Source organism: Cryptomeria japonica, chromosome 7 (genome assembly GCF_030272615.1).
Source record: "Cryptomeria japonica chromosome 7, Sugi_1.0, whole genome shotgun sequence".
NCBI classification, from domain to species: Eukaryota; Viridiplantae; Streptophyta; class Pinopsida; order Cupressales; family Cupressaceae; genus Cryptomeria; species Cryptomeria japonica.
In genome coordinates, this window is record NC_081411.1 from 732,550,453 (window position 1) to 732,570,479 (window position 20,027).

Genomic DNA, 20,027 nt, shown 5'->3' on the forward strand with positions numbered 1-20,027 from the left:
AACCAAACATCGTGTATTCTTTAAATTCATTTTTAGGCACCTAAATTGCTATCTAGTTAAAGAACAACTCTGTATTTCATGTTTTATGTAAATTCTAAGAGGTAAGAGAGTATGCTCTTATCTATTTTTAGACAATCAGAAATCTAGACCCTTGATGCGTTTTCTTTAATTTTGAGATTTGTATATCTTTAGTGGGTTTGCCCTCCTGAGGAGCTAATAACTCTTAAAGTCGTTACGATCGGTGTGAGGGGAATGACCAAAGTGGGAACAACTAAACACCAAGTACTCCAACCCACTATAAAATAAATGTGATTTGATGAAAATCAAGTCAATGGCAGTGCTCGGGAATAGCTCTCCTTAGTACCTTCAGGTATATTAAACTTTGGTATTCAAGGCTGGGAGACCTCTTAATTGATTTTATAGCTCAACGTGCAGAATGAGCCCCTTACTAGATCCAATTAAAACTAGAAGCTACCTGGTTCACCTCCGAAGGGGGGATAATCTTTGTGCAAGAGAGATAATAACTCTCCCAAGATACTTGTCATTTCATGCCCCCATTAGCGTTTGGAGTCAGATAATACGGCATTGAGAATCCATTGCATGAGACTCAACGACCATATTCTGATTAGCTATTGGGTGTGTACTTGAGTCTACAAGCAAAGGTTTTCTTCTCTCACCAAATTCTGTAGGGTTTGCATGCTGTGATTGGAGTTATTATTCATATTATGTGTTTTTTGTCTTTTCATCCCTCAAACTAAAACTAGAATACCAAAATTGGAGAAAACAAGAAACAACTCAGTGATCAAAAACTCTGTCCATATCAGAACTAGTCTATCCTAAGTCAAAAATTTATCCAAAACTAGTCTATCCTAAGTTGAAATTATGTCCAAAACTAGTCTATCCTAAGTCAATTCTATCCAAAATTAGTCTATCCTAGTCAAAACTCAGTCCATCTCAAAATTGGTCATACTCAATTATCATACTCAGCCATTGAAAAACTCAAAATTTAGTCTTTGTTCAGTGAACAACCGTACGAGTCTGATTATTTATCATCCTACTACATACCTACTATCGTACGAGATTCCATCAATCTTAACAATCTGTCGTTTGAACCTTCATCTTGTGTCGTATGAGCTCTGATTGTCTATCGTTTGAATCTGAGAATTATCATTTTCTACTGAATCCTGTGTTGTATGATAAAACATTGCACTGATCAATTTGTCGTTCTAGACATACCCATCTGTCGTACAATATTAGGCAACACCTCATACAAAATACTATTGTTGTCGTCTTGAAGCTTTTAAACTGTCGTTTGACTTAGTAAAACCTATTGTATGAATCTCTAATTTTGTCAATCTAGAATAGTCAAACTTGCTTAAAATAGTCTACAACAAGCATAATACTAGTTATCATCATCCTGAGCATAAACAGATCAAGACAGTGTACCCCTACCATTTGTGCTTCATGATTTGGTCGATCATCTTTCGGCTAGTTCAATCAACTACTTATCAAACTTAAGTCACTTAGATAATGTCTTATACAGGATAGATCATTCCTAAAACTAGACTAAATCTTAGTCACTTCTCTCTAATCAACTCAGATAAATGTCTTACATAGGATAGATCTACCCTGAAACCAGACTAAATCTTAGTTGCTTCTCTCAAACAATACGTTAACCGAACAACTAGCTCTCAATTTGATCTTGACCTCTGCATCACAAACAGCTTTAGGTCACACTAATCCTTAAAAATGCCTACTCAAACCAGGAGTTCTCGTAAGAAAGAGGCCAAAGACAAAGGACAACCCTTCACATATCAAGATAACCCATATTACGTGAAGGACCCACTCACTGATAAACCTTCATCATCAAGAATACCAGTTTTTGATGAACTTGAATCTCCCACTATACATGAGATAGAACAAAATGACAAAGACAACTTCAGTATTCATGAAACCGATAAGGATTCCTCATGAAGTGAAGCTGAAGACTCTGAGCCCTAGAAAAAGATATTCTTAAATGTCAAAAGGATAGAGATTTATGAAAAATGATAAAAGCTATCATGGCTAGAGAAAAAAAAGACTATTTCTTAGAACTAGCAAAACAAGGCACCAAACTTCTTACTGGATATGACATTTAGACTCTCATTACTAAAAAGAAAGAATCACCTATAATAATGGTACATAGACAATTACTAGCCTTACGGACTGAGATCATAGAACTGAAAAATAAGGATAAATCCCCAAAACAATATTCTCTGGAGACAATATGCCCATTTCCATTTGACAAAAATCTATATGTATGCCTCCATTTCCTTCACGAGTTGAGATTCCAAAATTTGAAAAATATGATGGTACCTCAGATCCTCAAGATCATGTCAGAGAATTTTGTGCTTCCTATATGGAGTTCATGCACGATCAAACATATCTCATGTGCCTTTTTTTCGAGGAGTTTGGGAGGACAAGCTATGGAATGGTTCTCAAGTCTACTTAAAGGAATAAAAAAGTTTAAAGAACTAATCCAACTATTTTTATAACAATACTCCTATAACATTTGACATCTCGTGACTATGATTGAACTCTGCAATACTAAACAGAAAATAGGGGAGCCTTTTCTTACTTTCCTCCAACATTGGAGAAAGATGTTCTCTAAGTATTCACGACCTATCCCAAACTCTGAGAAAATGGATATATTTGTCAACAACTTGATCCCAGAATTGAAATATAGTATCCAAATGCAAGTACACCCATCATTTAACAAAACGGTAGATAATGCTATTCGAATGGAAGATGTGCTTAAGAAAGGAGATATCTCACCTGTCATACGAATCTCTGATTTTGTCAATCTAGAACAGTCAAACTTGCCTAAAATAGTCTACAATGAGCATAATAATGGTTATCATGATCCTGAGCATAAACAGATCAAGACAGTGTACCCTTGCCATTTGTGTTGCACGATTTGGTCGATCATCTTTAAGCTAGTCCAATCAACTACTTATCAAACTTAAGTCACTTAGTATAATGCTCCGCCAGGAAACCCCTAAGGGATAAAGCTAAGACACATGAATGGAGTGCAAATATATATTTTTTAAATAAGACACAACATAAAGATACAATAAGATATCAAAGTATAGATTACACAGTGGAAGACATCAACTAACACCTAAAGAGTTTCCCAACGTGATTACTTAATTCCACATTTAACTTAACTTACGCTAATTAATCCAATAAGATGATTGTCTTAATAATGAGAAAATTCTTAAACAAGGATAATTTCTTTCAGCAAGACAAAATTTCATACCTTTCGTTCATACTTTTCATTAAAATTTGAGTCATGCATCTAATTTAATAACATAATTGAATTTCATCATAAACTAACGAGATCTTTCCATGCATACTTAATTTCCTTAACAATAACTAAATATATTCCATTATTCTAATCTACATTATTTCATGATCCAATTTACTGCATTTAAAAGACGACCGCATACATGCATTTACAATTAATTTCATCTAATCCACTTACACATTCTATCAAAATGTCATCCATACATGCTAACACTAAAACATGAAACATAAGAACAAAAGCAACACATAACACCAAATTGATATCGCAGTTCACCCCTAAAGGGCTACATCAGCAGACCCCTCTGATCACTTAAATAAGTTAAGGGTACGTGAGTTTCACATCATTTACATGTCTGCCATCAAGGCGAATCATACCAATAAAAAACCGACCACATCGATCAATAATTACATAAATAATCCCTACATAGAAACGGATCCAGCTGAACATAATAAAAGCTAATACAAGGTCCATTGCTCAACAGTACTCTAACTAGAGACCTGACTCGCTATGGTCAACCACAAATCAACACTCGATGCCCACATAAAGGACAAGACCAGTTATAACACCATCACAAGGCAACAACCAAACTAGAGACCGAAGACATAAACAGGTACCCCAAATCATCCAAACAATAGGGTCCAAACAAACATACGAAGGCCTTGCCATTACTTTAAATAAAAGTGAATACAGAAATTAAAACTTGCGAAGACAATAACCGGAAAAGGACAATCTTCTTTCCTATTGGTTTAAACAATAAAAGTCGATCAAGTTTTCTAAATGATCTAAGTTTTCAAAAAAATACATTAACAAAAAAATCACCAGTACAAGGTGAATACAACATCACAATGGCAATAATCCATTTCTCTATGTCTCAATACAAAGGAAAAATATAAACGAAACCATTTATTTTACTAATTGAAAATATCATCAACTCACCAATATTCCAAACGATACATTATTAAATTTTCAATATTTCCAATAGTATATTGTTTAAATTTTCAAAATTTCCAATGATAAAATATTTCCTTTTTTTTTAATTATTCAAATAACATATTCCTAAATAAAATATTATTTAAAAATTATCAATTTAATAAATATATTTTATTTCAACAATTTTCCAATTAAAATGATATTTTATCTTTTTTCCAAAAAGATACTTCCTCAATAAAACACAGATACCAAAATTAAATATTAATTATTATATATTTATTTATCCCCAAAAATATAAACAATTAATAGTTTAATAATACACAATAATAACGATTAATATTTAATAAAACAATTAAACATTTTAAAACCCACTTTAAATTTAATATGTTATAATATTTTTATTTATTTTTGTTTTAAAAAAAAAAAACTGCCACATAGTGGCCCCCACACCTATGGTTACCCCTAAAAGATATATTCCCCTTCTAAACTAAAATTCTAGGTTGCATATATTTTTCCCAAAAACCCTAATATTTAATTTTAGTAATAAAAGCAATTTTTTTTTTTTTTCTAGTTTCTAACAAAAAGATAAATTAACATGCAATAAGCAAAAATCATTTTTTTCTTTTCTTTTCTCATGCAAATTAATTAATTTCCTAAAAAAGAAATTAAAGCAATACTTTAATTCTAATTTATTCATTTATTTATTTATTTATTCTTTTATTTATTTAAAATTCTAGGAAACAATAAATTAAAATTAATCTAATTTATTTTCCACTAAAATTTAAATAAAATATATTTCTAATATCATGCAACTTGCAGCTTAATTTAATAACTTCTTTTAATTAATTAAATTTATAATCTCAATGCATCAAATACATCAAATATAAATAAAATTAAATTAATTTAATAACTTATTTTAACTTAATTAAATTTATATTTCTATAGTAACTAAATAATTTCACAAAGATGCACAATTATTGACATAACAACCATGGCCAAATATTGAAACCAAACCCAAACAAGAAGGAATGTTTTCTCTGGTAAATCTCATTTTCTACCAAAACTTGCAACTTTCATGCATAGCAAAAATCTTGGCAAAATTGCTAGAATAACTTTTCCCAATTTCCTCACAAAATTTAATCTACAAACACCTAGGAAATAACTTCTTTCCATTAACTAAACTTAATTTTCAAGAATGGACTCTAGCCAAGAACAAGAAATAACCAGAATAGGTTTTGAATTTGACAAATATTTTTAACACACATCATTCACAAAGAGGAAATAAATAAAAATATTTTCTTTAAAAACAACCTGAAGAAGCCACCCAACCTAATATAGGTTTCCTGGAAGAACTTTGTAGGAGAGATTCAATCCTTCAACAAGCTTCCAAATAATTTTTCTTCACCAAAATCTCTGCTTCTTTCCCGTGACCCCCAAAAATATTTCCAAGCCTAGGGTTAAATAGAAGAATCCCCTAACCTAATCCCTTATTTTAGAATTTAAACCACTTTTGAATAAAAAGAATAAAATAAGAGAAAAAAAAAATCATTCTTTTCAACTATTAAAATAATCTAAACTTCTTGTTCTAATTAAAAAATAAATAAAATGTTTTTCTCCCTCATTTAATTTAAATTTTCTCAATATTAACAAAGCTAATAGTTGTATTTCACAATATTAATGAGGGTAAAATATTTTTAATTAAATTAAATTCTCAAAATCAATCTTACACACTATAAAATATATATGAATAAAACTTACTTTTCTAATCAAAATTGATTTTCTTAAATAATTAAAATTAACCTTTCTATTCCAAAAAGCAAAAGGGATTAAATTATTTTTATTTTGAATAAATTTAAATCTTCTCTTTCAAAATGCATAACTAAATAAATTTATGATTTAAAATCAACCATTAAATTAAACTTGCTACAAACATGAATAAAGCAATTTTTTAAATAAATGATTAATTATATGAAAGAAACTTATTTACTTTAGTTTATTAATTACTAATGCATAAATGAACACATTAAATCAAAATAACTACTTAGGATTAAATACTCAATTTAACCACATGCCAAGAACGCAACCCAAGAAAGCTAACCAAATACCTGACCCGCAAACCCAAATGAAAAAAGAAACTGACAGACCACAGACAACACTCACTTGAGCATGACTAGGGCAAACTAAGGGTTTTAGACCACCTAACCCAAATTCTAAGGACGAAAGAGGTATACTCAACCCTGTGAATCCGGGTGAAGACGAACCTCACACCTAGGCAGCACTGTACTTGCAATCTCCTGCAACCAAGAGTCACACAAGCATATATATAATGAAGGTGTTAGCTCGAAATTAATAACAAAAATCAGGAGAACAATTAAACTTACATAAGAATCAATGCAGAAGCACATTAATAGGTACACACAATAATCATAATATCTGACTACAACATTACATCATGGTAATTCAACTATTCAAGAATGCCACATAAAAAGTCAACCAAGGTCAAACCGGTTTTACAAAGCTGACTAAGGTAGGGGCACTACACTTAGATAACATCTTATACAGGATAGATTGTTCCTGAAACCAAACTGAATCTTAGTCACTTTTCTCGAATCAACTTAGATAAATGTCTTATACATGATAGATCTTTCCTGAAACCAGACTAAATCTTAGTTGCGAATGTGATGAAAAATTAAAAAACCCAACGGAAATCTACAAAACAAAAAACTGTTAGAATAAAAAATGCAAAAAACCTTCTGGGGACAAGACAACAAATAAAAATACAAAAGAAATCTACAAAACAGAAAACTGTTAGGATCAAAAGTGCAGAAAACCTTCTGCGGATGCGACGGAAGATAAAAACGCAACAAAAATCTGCAAAATAGAAAATTGTTAGGATCAAAAGCACAGAAAACCTTCTACAGATGCGACAGAAAATAAAAATGCAAAAGAAATCTGTAAAACAGAAAACTGTTAGGATCAAAAGCATAGAACACCTTCTGAAGATGTGATGAAAAATAAAAATGCAAAAGAAATCTGCAAAGCAAAAAACTGTTAGAATAAAAAAAACACAAAAAAATTTCTACGGATGCAACAAAAATCAAAATCATCACAAATTTTGGATTTTCAAATTTGAAACACTAAAACAACACTAAAATGTTCAAAAATAGGAACTAGAGTCCCACCGGATGTGCAAAAATGTGTGAGGTGAAACATTACGATGACAAACTATTGCAAAACCACAAAGATCCAACTATAAACAATCCTAGTTCCACAATAAAACATTCACCATACACCAATAAAGAAACCTAAGAACATGCAAATCAATAAATGAAACAATAATACCATTCACATGCCAAGTAAGGTTTGATCTCCATTGATCTTGTTTGATATATTTGCTCACAGATTTTTTATTGTGCACAAGAGCTCAACAAAGAACGTATTGTGGTTGTAAAGTTGCTTGATCGTTTAAAGGTTGATTAATTAATTAGGATTAGGTCATTGATTAGAATTGAAAGGATGAAAGAAACCTCTTACATAGAAAATGGAGGGATAAGATTAAGAGGTAAAAAGATAAATGGTCGATCAGGATTAAAGGGTAGGTAGGAAAAATAATAAAATATGAAGGGGGTAGGTAGAAGAAAATTAAAGGATAAATGACATGTGTCATAGAGGGAAAAAGCTAATGAAATAATTAAATAAATAAAGATTTATTTAATTAATAGAGAAAATGGGACCAATTAAACAAATAAAATATTTATTTAATTTAAAAAAATAATATTTAGATAAATAAAAATATTTATTTAAATAGGGAAAGAGATAGAAGAAGATAAGTGAATTAATTAAATAAATATTTATTTAATTAAACAGGACAATTTTAGGTGTCTACATCAGGCACTGTGATTACTGATAGAATGTAAAATAACATGCATTTGGTTTAAATCACCTCACGCAAATAAATAAAATTGAATTCCATCCAATAAATTGTGCAAACAAGGAATAAGTGTGGCTAGATATTTTTAGTCCAATCAAATATGGGTGAAGAGGAAATTTGACCAAATATATGCACAAGACACTTGATCCGTTAGACAAAAATCCTCTAACATAGCATAGATTTTTCTACTAGAGTATATAACTATTCATGAAACTGTATCACAATGTATAAATAAATCAATAAATGATGTCGAAATTCATGTAAATCTAGAATGATATTTTTCATTCAAACTAAGAGGGGAAAGGCATGAAAACTTCAAGCAAAATAAAGTTGACACAAATAAACTTTACCATTATTTACATTGGTTTTGATGATAGGTAGATGCAAGGTCGATAATGGATGAGATGGAAACACAAGCTAAGATAAATGCAAGTTTTATTTACACCTTGATTATCCTTAACAAAGTTCGGTTGCACCTTGTCCTTCAGATAATCAATCTCTCGGGAGAAATAAAACTCGAGAGGTCGAAGCCCAGTTATATTGGCAAGAAACTCTTTACACAGCTACAATGGACAGAGCAGTATTGGCAGTAATGAAAGGAGTCTTATTTCAATGGACCCATTATACTCACAAAGAAGTCCACTGCCGAAATCTCGCAAGCCTCTCCTGATTTTTCATACCTTAGAAGGAACCAAAAAAAACATTAAAATCTAATTTCTACTGTCTAGTATGGAATACTTCTGGTATAAATTATAGAGATTACAGCTAGTATTACCACAATGATGGCCTGGTCTCTCTATTGATGGGAGCGAATATAGGAGAAAGCGAACCAGATTTCATAGACAATTCTGTTAGCAGAACATGGAAAAGGCTTCTCTCCTCCTGATGAGCTTAGATCAAGACAACATTTCATTGGACTAGCTTTTGACTCTTCTGCAAATGAAACGAGAAATAGAGAAAAACAGGGGAGACAAACGAAAAGAAGAGGAGGATTTAGTGCGCATAGAGGAGGATTTAGTGAGCATAATTCTGTCAATGTTTTACCTGGTTTAGGAGCCAAGAGGTATGCCAGCACACAGAGTGTCATAAATTACAGATTAGGCACAAATTTAATTCAAATACAATGTAATTGTATACAAAGGTACTCTTCTAAGAACGACCTTCGGGAATAATTATTCTAGCATAAGATTGATTCTTAGGAAGTTTATATACTCATAAGAAGAGAAAAAACAAAATCTGGGGTCAATATATTTGAAACTCTATATGTCATTTATCAAACATTGGATTCTTCGGAAGTTTATATACTCGTAAGAAGAGAAAAACCAAAATCTGGGATCAATATATTTGAAACTCTATATATCATATATCAAACATGGGATTGGAGTATGGGAAATAAGATAGGTGTATATACAGGGGATATTCCTTGTTATATACTAAGTGAGAAAGGTATACAGGTGAGAAGGGTACTACTGGAGGCGTTAGATTGGAGAAGCACATGGATGAATGCAGATGTGTTTGAACAGGGCATTTTTCTTAAGGGTACCCATGTTCATTAAATCTTTTGCTATTGCACAACATTCACAGAGGACTGCACCCCGTTGCAAATTTTTGTAGTTTATGATTTCTGTTGTAATTTTATTATGGTTCTTCTTGCCACTTTGTATACAGCTAAACGAGTCTTATTTAGAAGACTGTGAATGAATGCAGCTATATTCTGGACAGGTTTCAATAACTGGGACCTCTGTGTGCGTCAGATCTGTTGTTATTGCAAAAAGTTTAAATATGATTGTATATAAACCAGTAATATTAAGGGAGAGGTTGCAGTTAAAGGATCGGGTACCAAATGCTTTCAGAGAATTACATGGGAGTGTTAGTGATGGGTTTTTATGGAGTTAGTCCAGGGCTTGGAGGGGTATTCTACCAGGATAGTTTTGTGTTTGAAATAAGATTCAATGATTGCCACTTTTGAACTTTCACATGTAATACTAGTGTCTTAGTTGAAAAGATTTATCACAAATAAACTATCAAAATTATAATAAACAATTTATTAAAATTATAATAAGCAATCTATGGAAGTAATTTTTGATTCGAAGTGAACTTTGTTGGTGCAGGATCACCCAGGTGCATCCGCAATCAGCACCATCAAAAATAATGTGTCCAATTCGTTTGCTTTAATTTTGGTTTAGATTTGTTTGGACATCTCTTCATCCGTTTGCAAAAGTATTTCGGATCTTGTAACAGAAATTGTTGCATTTCATGTCGAAGCAAAATGTGGAAGCTTGGACAAAGCAATGAACTGTTTGACAAAATGCCTGAAGGAAATGTGATCTCATGACAAACAAATGCAATTGGCAGGCCTAATTCCATATTTTTTTGCCAGCATTCTGCTTGCCTGTGCAAAAAAGGGAGTTTTGAATTTTGTCAGATGTTGTAGCTGCGGCTGCCTTAGTACTTAGTAGACATGTATGCGAAATTTGGAATCATAGACAGGGCACGTTGACAGAATGGCCCTCAAATGATTGCAGAATACGTACACAATAGATTAGAACCAAGTTCCACAACCTTCCCTAGCACTCGATTAGAACAAAGTGCGATATCCATCGAAGCACAAGTCGGTCTTTTGTTGCCACAAATTTTGAAGTTGATCTGCTTCCATAGAAGACATCTAAGCCACATGGAATCAATGGCAAGGCATAGAACTTCGAACGTTGGGCAGAACAGGGGGAACCACGTAGTATAAAGAAGAATGTAGAGCGACACATGAGAGTAGAGCCTGCCAAAACAGAGAAGCTAGAAAGCCAACGTGGGTGTTAAACAAAGACCTCTGTTTTATTGAAAGATATTGCTTCAAAACCCGCTTCAGCTTCCAGGAGATTGAAGGGTCGATTGAAGTTAAATGAAAACATCGGCCATTGTCAGTTCAAGAAAATAAATAATGAAACTGTTTAGGTAACAGCTAAGAGGGAGTGAGAAATATTGTTGCAGTAGAGCAGGGTTGTCAGGAGGTACTAGGTGTGGAGAGTCTGACGAGGACAGAGAGAAAGTGAATGCAGATAAAAGAGTCAAATTCTGTTTGAGAAAAAAAATCATTGTAAAGTGAGAAGCCAATAAAAAGGCCATGTATGTAACTGTTAATTTGCAGATATAATGTGAATGTAAGTTTGTTATTGTTGCAATATGAGAGTTTATTTTGAAGCAGAAGGTTTCTATGAAATTTTGTGTTAAAAGAAGTTTGTTTTTGATTAAGTAGGGAGAGGGTCTTGATCTCTTACATTAGTAGAAGGTTTAATTTTGTATTGAGTATCTGTTTTGAAAGCAAGAGGAATTTCTTGTCTTGCATCATTTGTCCAACTAATACACATAAATCATGGTAAAAATTGTAGCATCATTAATAGTAATTTAGAAAATGGTCAATAGTTCATTTTTCACATCAGATCGGATTCAATTTGTCAATATATCAAAGATGTCATTTGTGTTTGTGGTTTAGATCTCTAAAAAATCTTAGAAAAAAATTATGTTAATTTTATTAAAAAATGTTGTTGAAAGAGGGCCCTGATCCCTGACAATTACTTTATTTTGTGTCGAGAAGTTTGTTATTGTTGCAATCTGACAATTTATTTGGAAGCAAAGGGTTTCTGCAAAATTCTGTGTTGAGTTTGTGCTTTGAAAGCAAGAGGAATTCCGTGGCTTGCATCATTTGTTCAACTAATACACATAAATCATGGTAAAAATTGTAGGATCATTAATGGTAATTTAGAAAATGGTCAATAGTTCATTCTTCACATGAGATCGGATTCTATTTGTAAATATATTAAATATGTCATTTGTGTTTATGGTTTAGATCTCTAAAAAATCTTAGAAGATATTTTATGTTAATTTTTGTTAAAAATGTTGTTGAAAAAATCAAAGATACAAATTACAACAAAAATATGACAATTGATAACATATTTGATAAAAAAAAGTTAAATATGACTCTAATATAGACGTAAAAAATGAAAGGTTCATACAATGATAAAATAAAATAATTTTAAAAAAGAATTGAAAGGAAAATTATTTTAGTAACAAAATTTAAATTGTACAATTACTATGATTAATACGTTGGCTCTTCATTTGAAGGTAATCCAATTCACATTGACAACACAATATAATAAAATCACACTTAAAAAGTCTATATCTAAGCATTGAATAACAAAGCTAATTTGTTTAAATTATTGTTCATTAAAAATCAAATACCCAATGACAATTGAATGCTACACATTTGCCTCGAGAAGAGACTTTGTTACATACCTTGATACAGAACAGTATTGGCAGTAACGAGAGGAGGTTCTTTCAATGGACCCACTGTACTCACGAAGAAGTCCATAGCCGAAATCTCGCCAGCCTCTCCTGATCTGTCATGCCTTAGCAAGAATTAAAAACTTATTTCTACTGTTAGTATGGAATACTTCTGGTTTGAATTCTAGAGATTACAGCTACTATTTACCTCAATGATAGCCTAGTCTCTCTATTGATGGAAGCCCATTAGGGAATTGATCAAGATTCCAAGAGAAAGCGAACCAGATATCATAGACAATTATTTTATCATTACATGGAAAAGGCTTCATCCTCCGGATGGGATTAGATCGAAACAACATTTCATTGGAATAGCTTTTGACTCTTTTTCCATGACATGCATCTTAATCATTGAGTCACAGAGAAAAACAGAGGAGACAGAAACAAGAAAAAATATGATAACGAAAATGAATGCTTTCAAAAGACAACACACTATATTGAGTTCAAGTTAAAAACATAAAACTATAACCGCTGACATTAATTAATTACCTCTGACCCAACTGGGCATAGTTTGTGTCTTGATTGAAGATGACACGAAACAAATAATAGCCAGGTGGATGATAATTATGTAGCACATGGATCTTGGACTAGGAAGCAGGTCTGCCGTTTTCCCTTGCAGACAAATTTATCTCCAACAGGGTAAGTAGTCTATATTTTAGTTTGGTGTAGTTACATTGTAGAATTCTAAAGAAGAGGAAGATTTAATGAGCCTGATTCAGTCAATGTTTTACCTGGTTTAGAGGCCAAGAGGTATAACAGCACGTAGAGTGTCATCAATTAATAAATTACAGATTAGGTGTGCAATATGGATGCACACAAAGGTACTCTTTTAAGAAACGACCTTCAGGAAAAATTGGTCTGGTAATAAGATGTGTATATGCAAGGGATATTCCTTATATTTTATAGTTCCAAGTGTACAGGCGAGAAGGATGCTACTCTAAGTGAAGGAGGTTTTAGACTGGAGAATGAGAGAAGATATTTAGAAGCACATGGATGAATGAAGGTGTGTTTGAAGAGGATGTATTTACCAAGCGTGCCTATGTTCATTAGATATTTTCCTATTGCAAAACATTCACACAGAACTGCATACGCTGCAAATGTCTGTAGCTTATGAATCGGGTTGTAATTTTATTTGTGGTTCCTACCACTTTGTTTACTGGTAAAAATAAGGGTACCAGTGCAAATGAGCCTAAAGAATAAAAGACGGACTGATAAATTTGAAGAATAAGTTAGGCTATTTAGCAGCTATATTATGGACAAGTTTTTACAACTGGGACCTCTGTGTGCGTCAGAGCTGTTCTTATTGCAAAAAGCTTAAATAGGACTGCATTTAGTTGGATAGATTAGAATTGTGGCAGTAGTTCTATAATTGGATTCAATTTTTTTTGTCATTTTGTTGGGGAAGAGTTCCTTCCTTTTATTCTAGGCTTTTTCAGCTAATCAATATCTGAAACAAGTCTATAGTGAGTGTTACGAATGGGAAATACAAGTTCAGGAAAACAATAGTTCTTTATTAAATTTGATGCCTCGTTTGATATTTTGCCCATTAACAAGTTTCTCGGAGATGATTTCTCCTCACAACTTAATTGCCATCAGCCATAATAGGATTCTACTCCTACGAGAAATTTCAGCTCCTTGAAAGAATTTACCTTCAACAGTTTGATTCACCCTTGGCATGAAGTTAATCATTGTGTATCTTTCATTTTCATAGATGGAACTAAATTATATCAAACTACTATAAAACCAACCTAGCTACCATACATTTAAAATGGAGATATGATCAACAATTACAGAGTGCATCAAAGCATCTTCCATCTGATGCCAAAACCTTATATGATGCTTGCAATCCTTTGCAATGGGTTTATATAGTGCCATACCCTTTCCTATGTTGGTTTTCTTGCACTAGTTGACTCTACTGCTAGCAAATTGTCTATGGAGGTTGTTTAAGTGAATTTGACCTATTTTTGGACTTCATTAAAATTGAAATTAGAGTTAAGAATCGAAGAAGCACCCTACAATTAAAGAAGAGTCTACCCGAATGAAGGAATAACAAGTAGGTCCTAGGATACCACAAGATTTACTAATGTTGATTCTATTGTATCTTCTCACTGTTATCATGGGGAAATATAGGTTTGTTCATGAAGGATGGAAATTCCTTCTTTCACAACTAGTTAATACCTTCAAAATAATTTTATCGATAATCCATGTAACCCCCCCCCTGCATTCTTGGAACAAGCCTACATTTCTCCTACACGGCGAACTGTGTGTTTAAGGAAGCAGAAAAGACTACTTCGTTTTAGACAAATCTATTAGCAGAATATGGAAAAGGCTTCCCCCTCCTGTTGAGCTTAGATCAAGAGTACACTTCTGCCATGACATCATCTTAGTCACAGAGAAAAAAAGGGGAGACAAAATAAAAAAGAACATGGTAACGAAGATAAATGATTTAGAAATAGATTCCTGAATTTCATTGGAGATAAATAAGCGCGTCAGAGTTTTAATACAAAGGTGTGGTTGACCGTAAATATAAATTAATTAAAATTCAAAAGAAAACACGTATTGATATGGAGCTGAAGTTAAAAACATAAAACTATAAAAGCTGACTTTAATTAATTACCTCTGATCCAATTGGACATCGTTTGTCATTTTGATTTAAGAGGACACCAAACAACTAGTAGCCAGGTGGATGATAATTAGGCAGTACATGGATCTCGAGCCAGGAAGCAGGCCTACAATTTCCAGTTGTAGACAAATTTACCTCCAACAATGTAAGTACTTCGGTCCAGAAGGTGAAAGCATGTATTTATGTTGGTGTAATTATATTGTAGAATTCTAAAGAAGAAGAAGTGGATTTAATGAGCCTGATTTAGGGGCCCAGAGGTATGACAGCACATAGAGTGTCATAAATTACATATGAGGTGTAAATTAAAGTCAAATACCGTGTGATTGCATACAAAAGTATTGTTCTAAGAATTGGTCTGGTATGAGGTTGAATCTGAAGAAGTTTACATACCATAGAGATGAAAGAAACCAAAATCTGGAGTCGATATATTTGAAATTGCATGTGTCATATATCAAACATGGGATTGGAATCTGGGAAATAAGATGTGTATATACAGGGGATACTCCTTGTAATTTATAGTTATAGTTCGAGGTATACAGGTGAGAAGTTTACTGCTCTAAATGAAGGGAGTGCTATTGCTAGACTGGAGAAATGAGAGGAGATATTCAGAAGCCCGTGGATGAATGAAAGTGTGTTTGAACGGGATATTTTTTCCTAAGTATGTCCATGTTCATTAAATCTTTTGCTATTGCACAACATTCACATAGGGCTACACCCTGCTGTAAATGTTTGTAGTTTATGATTTGGGTTGTAGTTTTATTTATGGTTCTTCTTGCCACTCTGTATACTGGTGAAAACAAGGGTGCTGGTGTAAATGGGTTTAAAGAATAAAAGAGGGGGTTGATAAATTTGAAGATTAAGTGTGACTATTCAGAAGCCTATGAATGAATCTAGCTGTATTTGAATAGGTTTCAATAACTGGGACCTCTGTATGTTAGATCTGTTGTTATTGTAAGAAGTTTAAATAGTACTGGGGCCTGTTGGACACGTATATAGACTAGAATTGTGACAACGCTTCTGTAATAGAATTTGGAGATTCCACACATTTAAATAAGGAGCAACCTAAAACCAGTAATCTTAAGGGAGAGGTTGCAAGGACCGAGTAGAAAAGGATGGATCGGATATATGGCTAGCTATTCTTTCCAGAGTATCACATGGGAGTTTAGTGTTTGGAGGGGTCGTTTTTTATGGAGTTAGTAGAGGGGGCTTAGAGGAGCATTCTACCAGGTAGTTTCATCTTACTATTGGAAAGATGTGTAAAAGGTCCAAACATCTACAGCGCAAGTGTATCAAGGGTTTTGGGTTTTCTCACAGATGTTCTCCCAGTCGCTGGATTTCATAATCATTAAGAAACATTAGCATCTCAAATTGATAAAAAAATCTGTACCTATATGTTATGTATGAAAAGCACTGTCGCATCTTTTACTTGTGATTTGAAACTCTGTTGGGACAGAGAAAAATATAAACATCTAAATACCTTGGAGATATTTGCAATTATGTATCATCTCTTCTGACTAGAATCAGCAAAACATCAATGAGCTTGAACCAGAAATCAATCGATCGCCCCACTCCACACGACTTCAGAAATCAATTCTATCTACAACCAGAAAATGACATGCAGGAAAGACTTAACAATTAACCAGTTTTCATCTTCAAATTTAATGTATTGTTATTGTAACTATTTATCATTTTCCCAATTCTGAATCCCACCATTTTGGCAGTCGAAAAATTTGAAGCATTGACATTTAAGCAGAGTGTAAGATGTAATAAAATCACAAGAAATAAATCTATTATTCTCTTCCGAAAAAATGTAACACATCTAGTAAAATTCATACCAGGAAGTGGAGTAGCACACGAAATTCATAGGAAACAAAGACGAACAGCTCGTTCTCGAAGCCTAAAATAAAAATGATTAATAAAAGAGTTGCCTAAAAAAGAACTTATGGAGGCCGAAGTCATTGCCAGATAACCGTTGGAGAGGATCAACGGACAGATGGACCTAACCGTTGACGATGGACGACCAGAATTTGAATTTACAAGCTCTGTATTTGCTAAGGAATTGAAGGGCTAGCGTCGGTCGTATGCAGGTTTGAATTTAAAACTTCATAATCGTTTTGATTTTTTTAATTTAAAAATTCATAACCGTTTTGATTTTTGAATTCAAATAACAATGCCACTTGGATTGGTTGAATAACTTAAACGCTTGGGATTTTCTGGGTGGCGGGAAATTCAAAGCATTGAGTTTTGAATTTTAGTTTATATGAACGTGCACCATATTTTACTTTTTCAGTCTTGTGTTTCAAAGTGGTATTTGCCTATTATATTTATTTTTATATTTAAAGATTGGAATATGAGTGTAATTAAATCCGTCTCTAGAATTCTTTGGTAATTTTGTTTTCTAAATTTAAATTATTTTCATATTTATTTATTTTTGTTAATTTTTGGTTTGATTGGATTAGTATTTGTTAATTTATATGTTAAAATATTTGAATTGAATATTTATGATTGTGTATTTAAAACAATTTTTAGAGTATTAAGTAAATGATTGGGAATTTATTTATCATTAACAAGATTTATGAAAGCATTATCAAGTAGTGGTATAAGGTGTTGGATCAAACATCGACAATTACTACACCTCCACATTCTATATCATGTGCTTTCGTGTCTCAAAACTTGTGTTTTGACTTGGAGCGAAGTAATTTTTATATTCAACATTCTTATAGTGAACCATGAAAGGTGCTTCTCAGTAGCATACTATATTTTGAAAATAATTTCAAGTGAGGACAAATTAGTTGTAGTTGAGAATAATTGTTAGGGATGAGATCACACATGTTTGACATTATCATGCTAGTGGAACAAAATGACAAATGCAATTTTATCTTAGATATCAAAATTTTAGGTATTTATTTCTTTTTTATAATATGAACAACATGTTAATATCAATTTAAGAATCTAATTATATTTTTTTACAACATATCACGACAAAAAGGTACTTTCAAATATCTAAGAATTATCCATCCTTCTCATTTCTATTTCAAATTTATCAATTACATGTTTTAGTCTCAACTTTTCAATTAGTCTATGATCTAACCAATGTGTTAATTGTTTGCTGAATAAAAACTAGAAAATATATAAATTGATGTAGGTTGCATTTTATTTTCCTACATTTTAGTAATGCCTAGTTGATCTTTTACTCCAATCGGGTTATATTTTGAGTTATTTTGCTTCCCCCCTTCATAAGTGTTTGATTGATTATTGATTCACAGACTATGGATGACCATCAACCCCCATTTTTAGCTTCTATTTATGCTTATATCAAGGATTTCAACGTGCTCTCATACTTTTTTACATCTTATTCTTTCATTTGTGTATTATCTTTCTTTTCTTTAGAAGATATAAAGTTATATTTATATTTATGAATGCTTTCATATTAGATTATAGTCGACCCACATAATTGGTGAGGTATGTTATTAATTGCACTTCTTTCTATTTGTGTTGAATGTGCATGGTGTCTTTGTTATTATATTTGTTATATGATAGAAATATAATTAGAGAGAATGAATTAAGATTCTTATAGAATAAATATGTAAACTAGAGTAGATAAATGATACACTTTATTTAATTGATATAACTAAATTATACCTCGAATTGGTTGTTAATGGTATCCTAAGGAAGGTTGTAATCATAGTTTTCTTGTCATCCATTTCATATGTTTCTATCCATGTAGGAGTTTTATATTGGTGCCTTAAATATTTTGAGAAGTCTAAAAAATGTTTCATAACCCCTCTCACTCTAACCCTATTATTGGTCTATTTTTGTGTCTTGTGCAAGTTGAAATCCTAGTGGCTAGGTTCCCAAGACTTACATCCAACTATTTTTTGGTGAATTTTGAATCCTAAGATTAGCTTAGTCATAGAAAAACCCTTGGAGAAGTTTGAAAAAAGGTCTTCAAAAAAATCTAAAACAAGGCCTTGAGAAATCAGTCCTAAAAAATCCATGTCCAAGGTACTTAAATTGTAGGACTACAATGCATTTTTTGAGACTATGACATAGTGTGTTAGTGTCTAGTTTGTGTCATGGAGTCAAGAATATGTTATTATCCTCTATCATTAGATAATGGGAACTTCTTGGCCTTTTTCAAAGAAAACTTTTAAATATAAGTCAGTCTCATTGGCCTACTTAGTCTTCCTATCATTCCACTTTGTCAAGATGTGTTATGCCTTGTGAGATATTTCCTATTTTACATTGTGAACCATCTCTTGGAACAAAATTATATAGTTAAAAATTCAATTGGATTTAAGGTCTTTTAGCTCCTCATTTTGTAATGCCTCATTCATAGGACCGAGGCAAAACTCAACAAGACTAATTTTTTTTGAAAAAACACCACCACCACCAAAGATGTGACAATAAAATGTCATACTTGCACTACAAAACACACACAAGTAGCATATGAAGCATTACAACGTAAAGGTAAAGACATCTAGAATAACCTCATCATTGCATACATAAGGTGACACCGAGGAAAGATTAAATAGTCATGGGACAAAACCACCATGACAAACCTATGAGAAATAAATAACACCATTTTAAAGGTGATGAAGTACAAACTCATGATCATGCTCTCTCATGACACCACACAATGATAGGACAAGAGGATTATCAACCTGAAATCCATACCAAGCCACACTTTTAAAACACTTACAACATACCCAATAACCAACACCAACAATGATTATATAAGAGACAACACAACTCAATTAAACAAAGACACTATCAATTTATGAGACAATAAGTAGGAAGCGAATGCAATCACCTCTAGTCCATTTAATATGGAAAAAGATGATCCTCAACACAAAGGCCAACCT

General features: G+C 32.4%; 1 long non-coding RNA gene across 1 annotated transcript; it reads right to left on the bottom strand.

The window, feature by feature from the left end:
• Positions 1 to 12,463: 12,463 nt before the first annotated feature.
• On the bottom strand, positions 12,464 to 17,086 carry LOC131857181 (uncharacterized). Its single transcript, XR_009358583.1, has 3 exons — positions 16,998 to 17,086; positions 16,640 to 16,759; positions 12,464 to 12,598 (listed from the first exon to the last, which is right to left on the bottom strand). It is a non-coding gene; the product is annotated as an uncharacterized LOC131857181 (long non-coding RNA).
• Positions 17,087 to 20,027: the final 2,941 nt, after the last annotated feature.